Source organism: Grammomys surdaster, unplaced genomic scaffold, assembly GCF_004785775.1.
Source record: "Grammomys surdaster isolate TR1022 unplaced genomic scaffold, NIH_TR_1.0 142, whole genome shotgun sequence".
Lineage (NCBI taxonomy): Eukaryota > Metazoa > Chordata > Mammalia > Rodentia > Muridae > Grammomys > Grammomys surdaster.
In genome coordinates this window covers 641,363-649,755 of record NW_021604600.1, presented here as the reverse complement: position 1 = coordinate 649,755, position 8,393 = coordinate 641,363, and the positions used below count along the sequence as shown (strand labels likewise).

Here is an 8,393-nt window from a genome sequence, read left to right as displayed (position 1 = left end):
TCTCTCTCTCTCTCTCTCTCTCTCTCTCTCTCTCTCTCTCTCTCTCTCTTTCTCCCTTTCTTCAGTCCTGGAGACTGTTCAAGGTCTTACAATTGGTGACCAAGTACTTTACTCCTGAGCAACATCACCAACCTGATTACTTCTGAAGGTCCTTTTATCTCAAAGAATTGTAAACATAGCCGTATTTAAACATATAGTAAAGCCTAATGACATGTGCTTTTTCTTTTTATTGACTATATTATGTGTGAATGTATGTATGTATGTATGTATGTATGTATGTATGTATGTATTCAAGACACCATGACCAAGGCAACTTATAAAAAAAAAGCATTTAATTTGGGGCTCATGGTTCCAGACAGTAGTAGAATCTTTGACTACCATGGTGATGAGCATGACAACAGGCAGGCAGGCATGATGCTTGAGAGGTAGCTAAGAGCTTACATCTGAACTACAAGGAAGAGGCAGAGGGAGGAGTTGGGGGAGAGACTGTGCCTGGTGTGAGCCTTGGAAATGTCCAAGTTCACCCCCAGTGACACTTCTCTTCCAACAAGGCCATACTCCCAAACAGTTCTAGTTCTACCAACTGAGAACCAAGCATACAAATGAATGTCTAAGGGGGGTGGGGGTTGTGACGGTTTGTATATGCTTGGCCCAGGGACCGGCACTATTAGGAGGTGTGGCCTTGTTGGATTAGATGTGGCCTTGTTGGAGTAGGTGTGTCATTGTGGATGTGGGTTTTAAGACACTCATCCTAGCTGCCTGGAAGCCAGTCTTCTCCTGTTTGTCTTTGGAACAAGATGTTGAACTCTCAGCTCCTCCTCTGCCATGCCTGCCTGGATGCTGCCATGTTCCCACCTTGATGATAACTGACTGAACCTCTGAACCTGTAAGCCAGCCCTAATTAAATGTTGTCCTTGTAAGAGTTGCCTTGGTCATGGTGTCTGTTTACAGCAGTAAAACTCTGAGACAGGAGCCATTCTCATTCAAACCACCACATTGACCAAATACTATTGACTTAGATATAGTCCATTCCTTGTACATAAGCCAAGTCACATCATAAAAGACTACGTGGAAGTTCCTATTATCACCACATTTTACTAATGTGGATGTTAACACTAAGAATTTCAGCCCGATAACCAAGCTCAATACAGACAGGAAATGACAGAAAAGGCATTTGAACCTACTTTACCTGGGTATAAGTTCTTAGTTGTTAGTCGTTGTGCTCACTGTCACACATTCATCCTGGGAATAGCTCCAACTAGAGGAATACACAGCTCTTTGAAAATCTTCTATCTTTATTTCTATTGTCAATATATCTTGTTCCAGCCCTTAACAATGGTCTGCGGCAGAACAAGGCTCAGACTGGAGCTTGTACTCTAACTTAAATCCAAAGTATCCTCTCATATTACTCTGAATACCCCTAAGACCTTTTATTATACAATAGCATCTGGGGAGTTACTTTTTAACCTAATTCAAATGTATACATAGATAATACATGCCAAAAGTTTGGAATATTTTCATTAAACAATTAATAGCATAACAATTAATGTGAGTAAGACTATAGTAATGGAATGGTTTCTGTAAGATCAGCATTCTTGGGCCAGATGTGGTTGTGGATATCTTCAATTTCAGCACTGAGCAGGCAGAGAAAGGAAAATCTTCATGAGTTAAGGGCCAACCTGGTCTACCTAGTAAGCTCTGGGCAATCAAGGACTACATAGTGAGACCCTGTGTTAGTTAGGGTTTTATTGATGTGAAGAAATGTCATGAACATAGGAACTTTCATAAAGGAAAGCACTTAATTGGGGCTGGCTTACAGTTCAGAGATTTTAGTCATTGTCATCACAGTGGGAAGCATGATGGCACACTGGCAGACATGATGCTGGAGAGGTAGCTGGGAGTTCTACATGCAGATGAGCAGGCAGCAGGAAGAGACAGAGAAACTGGGCCTAGCTTGAGCAACTGAAACTTCAAAGTGCCACACTTCCTCCAACAAGGCCACACCTCCAATAATGCCACTCCCTGTGAGTCTACGGGGGCCATTTTCATTCAAACCACCATAGCCTGTCTAAAAAAAAAACAAGCAAACACACAAGCAAATCAACATTCTAACGGAGATCAATGATTAATCATCCATAAACTGTTTTCTTTTAATATCAGAAGATACTAGTGAGTAACTCAAGCAAAAACGAAATTAGAGTAATTTTTATGTGGAAGGAAAGACAACATTTAGCAGATGTCTCACTGCACAGAGAAAAACCAGAATGGAAGAGAAAAAGAGAACTCAACTTCTGTGAATAAGTTTTGCACAAATTTCTAGTTCATTCCTGACCTACACAGACTCCATGTAGCTTTGAGCTGAAGGAATGGAATATAATTTTAAGTTACTAAACACAGAAGGAATTGAATTGTTTTTGAACTACAAGTTTGCCTGTTTAAACCAGAGAGAGAGAGAGAGAGAGAGAGAGAGAGAGAGAGAGAGAAAGAGAAAGAGAGAGAGAGAGATTAGCTCAAAAGAACAAAATAAAGCCTAAAATCTTCACTATTAATGACAAGGTTCAGCACAAAATCCAAAATCACTTGAGGCAACTGTGTACTAGAGTGTTTTCCCAGCAAGTGCAAGGTCCTGGATTCTATCTGCCACCCCATAGACAGACACTGTAGACAGATACACTCAGATACTACAGATTATTTCAGAGTTGTTGGTCAGGGGAATCAAAGAGACCCTCCAAATAATGTAGGCTAGTGGCATTGCCCTTGATTGGCACCACCCCACCAGAACTTGAAAATAAGACTCTGTTGCTGAAGATACCACATGTTTCAGACACAAAATTTGGAGGAATTGAGTTGGAACTCACCTGAAAGACTTTTCCCTGAGGACTACCTCTCCTAATATCTGAATCTATGCAAACTGCCAAGGAAGGAAAACATTCAATAATCCTACCCTGCTGTAAAGCCTTCACACCACAATAACTAGCATAGCAAGATGCTCCCAAAGGTTCAATAGTGGCACTTATATATCTTGGGAGCAACCAACAGCTGTCTAGTTGGACTTTAGGCCAACTTAGTAGGAATAAATTTGTGCCTACTACTGTAAACCTAGCCAACTACCTGTGAGTGATGAAGTACTTAGACCTTAGAGCAGAAACTACATCTGCCACTTTCTTAAACCAGTGTAACTTCTAACTGTATTCTAAGTACTTATCACCCAAACATAAGTTATTCTTTCTCTTCATCAAAGAAACGCCTATGTGAAGCAGATGGAGACCATTCCAGAATTCCATAACTGATCAAAATGCAGAGGTCAAGCTGACTGGGCAGTCCAGCCCCAGCTGATACATATGCAGCACTGTTGCTACACCCAAGGCTCAGGAACATTGCTGGAGATGGGATAGAAAAATTCTTAGAGCCAGAGGCCCAAGATGTCTGCTGTGAGATGAGGTCTTCTATATATGACAGGAAAATCACATCCACGATATCACAAAGGTTGCCTAAATAAGACCTGAATAATGGAAACATCTGTTGATATGCCAGCATGGATGAGACAAATTTTTACAAGATCCTATTCCTACATAAGGAGCTATGTAATCCAATGGTTCTCAACCTGTGGGTTGTTACCCCTTTGGAGGTCAGACAACCTTTTCACAGGGGTCCTCTAAGACCATCAGAAAACACAAATATTTTCATTATGATTTATTGCAGTAGCAAAATTATGCTTATGAAGTAGCAACAAAAATAATTTTATAGCTCAGGACCACCACCACATAAGGAACTGTATTAAAGGGTTGCAGCATTAGGAAGGTTGAGAACCACTGCTCTAGACAAGTAATGGCTGCTGAAGGAGGGAGAGTTAGAGATGAGTCTCTTGACAGATTACCCAATCCCAGATGCTTATCCCTAAACACTTATAGTAGGCGACACTAAATGGGCCCGTGTTGGACTGTGTGTGTAACAGTGGTTAAAGGGGAGGGGGGTCATGAATTTGAGAGGGGATGGGAGGTATGAGAGGAGTCAGAGGGGGAAGAAGGAATGGTGGAAATGATGTAAATGAAAAAAATAACTTAAAAAAAGGGCAACATGATTCATTCTCCAAAACAAAAATAAAACAAAAAAAGAAAAAAAAATGCTAAAAACAAATCAAAACAAACAAACCAACCAAACAAACAAAAAAAACAGGACATCAATGGGTAAAACTGATGATCCAAATTGGGATTAGTAGATAATAATTTTAATAAATGTTATAAAGCTGTTTAAGAACTGAAGACAAGCATGCTAAAGAGAAACATAACTTTTAGTAGAGAAATAGAATTTTTAATGGGGAATCATTAACTGAACAATCTTGTTGATAAAGTTAAAAATTAATTCATTAGACTTCCTGGTAGATTCAAGATGGTCAAAGAAACTCAGTGAACCTGAAATTGGATCAAAAGCTATCATCACTCAGAATAATAGAGAAAACTTGGAAACTGCAAGTGAAACATCAGCAGTCCTTGGAATCAGTGAAGTGCCAGAAGAACAGCCCAAACCAGTTCAGATTTTGGTGAAAAACATATGTCTTTGGACTTTTAGAAAAACAGAAAAAAGTAGAAACAGGTGAAATAGAAAAAGAAAACCGCTTGGGCATATAACTGTATTTCTTCTAATGACAAACAGAGATGGGGCCTGGAGAGATAGTGTGGCAGCTATGAATGTGCACCACCTATGCAGAGACCAGATTTTGGTTCCTAGTTTGAATGCCAAGTGCCTTAGACTACCTCTAACCCCAGCTGCCAGGAATGTGAAGCCTTCTGCCCTCTTCTGGCTTCTAAGGGCATCTGCAAAACACTTGTGGAGAAAGGGGGAGAGGAAGTGAGGAGAGAAAATGGGAGAGGAAAGAAGGAAGAGAGAAGAAGAGAGAGAGAGAAGTAAGGGATACAATAAATATTTTGAAAATAGAGAAAAAGTTGTGAACATAGACAGAGGAAGACAACACAAGGAGACAGTGGTTCCTGTCACCCTCGAGTATTACCAGAGTCAGAAGGCTAGACCTCAGCAAGGTAATTAATTAGGTAGGCCTCATTCATGTCCCCACAGGTAATCTGCACACAAAAGCACTCCAGTGGAAGATTTTGACACCCAGAAGCTCTGAGTTCTAGAAAGGTGGTTTCAGTGAACACATTTTTTTTTTCTTGGCAGGTTCAGGTTCCAGACCTAGAAATGACTCCATGCCCCTATAGCCTTGGCTGAAGCCTTCTGTGACTTTGGTTTTAATGCCAAAACCTTTGCCAGGGAACCAGCAATGAGTTCATATACATTAGCACATTAGGAAACAGGTCTGCCTCACCTAGTCGTCATTGCAGATCTTGAAATGACACTCGATCTCAGCCTAGCTCATCTCACCCATACGGTGACATAAGTTGTTACTGCACATAGACACAGAAGAAAGTGTGTACATGTTGGTCTCTAGGGCATGTTTGCCAACCCTGGTACTACTGTAGTTTCAGAAAGGCCCCAAAGCATGTTTCTATTCGAATAGTAACCCTTCCTGCTCAAAACAGCGCAGGCCTGCCTGGATAGATCTCCTGGTGTACATTTACCAACTTCAGTCACAAAGGAGACTCAAAGAGCCCAGATCTCAAGCCTTAATCTGTAGTCTGAGAGCAATTCTGTCATACCAGGGCCAAGCAGAAAACATACCCAGCTTATTCTTTAGGGTAGGCTTGCCAACCTCAGTTCCTCAGAGGATCCTGGAATAGCCCTAAATCTTGGCTTCATTTTCTCTCAGATGCAGGTTGACAGCAGACTCAACTCCAGGACGTATGCATCGGAGATGGGCTTAAAGACTTGGACTCTGTCTTTGATCCTGAAGCAACCCTGCAGCTTGATTACAGCATGATTACAGGCTCTCTTGGCCTCAGATCTCATTGGTGCTGTTGGAGCCAAGACTCAACACAGTTTCAGCAGCAGTCCTGCTGGTTCTGAGAACATCTGACTGGGATTTCAAGGCAACCTCACCAGCTCAGAGATCTAAGAGAAGACCTTACAGGGCTAAAAACACTTCCTAAGGAATGGAAGGGGTGTTTTTTCCTCTTCCAAACATATGGACCAACACAAGGGTGTATTGAATAAAAGGGAATCTGGTAAACTGAACACCAGTAAAGAAAAATAACAAGGCTGTTGCAGCTTACCACAGAAATTAGAAACCCATGAGTTATAGGAAGGAGAATTCAAAATGCTCATATTACAAAAGCTCAGTGAGGTGGAAGGGAACACACTTAAGAGGAAAAGTAAAGGAATTTGAGATGAAAGTAAACATATTTATCATTAAATGAAATAAAGACATTTTTCCAGAAATAATCACAGGCACAAATTGTAAAGTATGACATTGTAATTTGATTTGTGCAGAAATTAATTTATGGATTGAGTTAGAATTTATACATAATTTGGAAAAATGATGTAGATAACTTCTGCCAATAGGCTGTCATTGTGCCATGATTTTAATGTATTCACAATAAAATTATGGTCCACAATCCTGATAACTGGAAGGTATAGCAGAAAATAAAATGCATGAGGGTAATGAACAAAAGAATATATGGATGCTTTCATGTCTCTAGTCAATGTAGTGATGGATGACGTCCTAGCCAAAACCAGCCAACAGAACAGAGACCCCAAATAAGAAACGATGGGAAAATGAACACTGGAAATGATGGGATTTCCATAGAAAGTGGTGAAGACTCACCCACCACACATCGAGAACTACTAATTTGATGAATTTACAGAGTACAAACTTAGAAACTATAAAAACCAACAAAATTACCTAAATAAACCAAACAGGAAAAAAAGAAAAAAAAAGCAAGGAAAATAACTCCATTCATAGTAGTTTAAGAGTAAAATAAAATACTTGAAAATCAATTTAACTACAGAGGTAGCAGACCTGTGTACTGTACACAATAAAATATCGATTGGAAAAAAAAAACAGAAGACAGATAAATAAAAATATATCCCAGGGTTATAGATCTGGAAAGTATTATTGTTAATGATTTCATAGTATATACAGTGATCTGAAGATTCAATACCCTGACTACCTAAAGTGACTTTGAGCTAAAAGAAGAAGGCTAGAATCATTGTAGTGATGAACTTCAATTCTGCAGAACTTTAGTGATTAAACAAACGTGAGCAGACTTCATAATAGAAGCACACATGAGTGGAAGAGAATGGATATCTTAGAAATAAATTCACATATTTGCATTCAGTTTAGCCCAACAAGAGAAAAGAGAATAGATCTGAAGTGTACACACACACACACACACACACACACACACACAGAGTCTATGTAAAGTGATGTATATGCTAATTAGCTTGATTGTAGTAGTCCCCAGTATATATCTGTATTAAAATATATTGTATATACCCTTCACATATACAGCATATAAATTTATCAGTTATACTTCAACCACACTGAAAAGTTTCAAAGTAAACCCAACACTAAATATAACTAAACCCGAACCTCTCAATGACTTACAGATGTAGGGTGGCCATTGTTGAAAATTCTGGATTCTATATTCCACTCTTAGTGTCCTTGGTTGCTCTCTCAGCCCTCATATCCTGGTTTAAGTGGGCTTTAACAATAAGACACAGACTTACAGGCTTAAACCACAGGATGTATTGTCTAACAGTTCTGAAGGTTAGCCACATGAAGCAGGTATAGGCACGGTGATTCCTTCTGAGGCTGTGAGGTTAGACTCAGTTCCAGGACCCTCTCAGCTGATGGATGTTCATCTTCATGTCCACATGATATTTTCTTGAATATGCCTGCATCTGTGTTTAGATTTCTCTCCTTGGTTAAGACATCATTCATGCTGGGTAAAGATGCCCTCAGGTTGACCAGGACAAACATGTCAGGGAATGGAATCCATTTCTGTGTTTCTCAGTGACCCATCATAGCATCAGTGGCCTCCTCAGTTTCCCCCCAAAAGGGTAAGGATGATAGTAGAACTTGTTTTTAGTGTCAGAGACAAGAAACCTACCCAAAGGCATGGTTTGGTTCACCTTACCAGTTTGCTAAGGTGAGAAACTAAAGTCACTATCATAAATCATCCCTTGAAACACAGTAAGATGCCACTGTTTATTAATTCTTCCTTAATGTTCTATTGTCTGTTTCCCTGTACCTCTAATGCCTATAGTTTAAATTTGATGGGGGAAAAAGAAGCTTTATTTCACGTAAAAGTTTTAATTTGTTATTAATGTCCTCCCCCATGTTTAGATGCATGTCACCATGTGCCTGTGGATGTGAGTGTTATAGGATAACTCTCCAGGCCTGGTTCTCGATTTCCACCTCATTCAGGCAGGTTCTCTTCTGTTTCTGTCAAGTAACATACTTCAGGCTAGCTGGCTGGTGAGTTCCAGAGCTATCC

General features: G+C 39.9%; 1 long non-coding RNA gene across 1 annotated transcript in view; it reads left to right on the top strand.

The window, feature by feature from the left end:
* LOC114618431 overlaps window positions 1-6,995 on the top strand; it is a 12,898-nt gene extending 5,903 nt beyond the window's left edge. The window contains exon 2 of the long non-coding RNA XR_003710960.1: window positions 5,765-6,995. This is a non-coding gene — a long non-coding RNA (uncharacterized LOC114618431). The remainder of the gene's footprint in view (window positions 1-5,764) is intronic.
* Window positions 6,996-8,393: the final 1,398 nt, after the last annotated feature.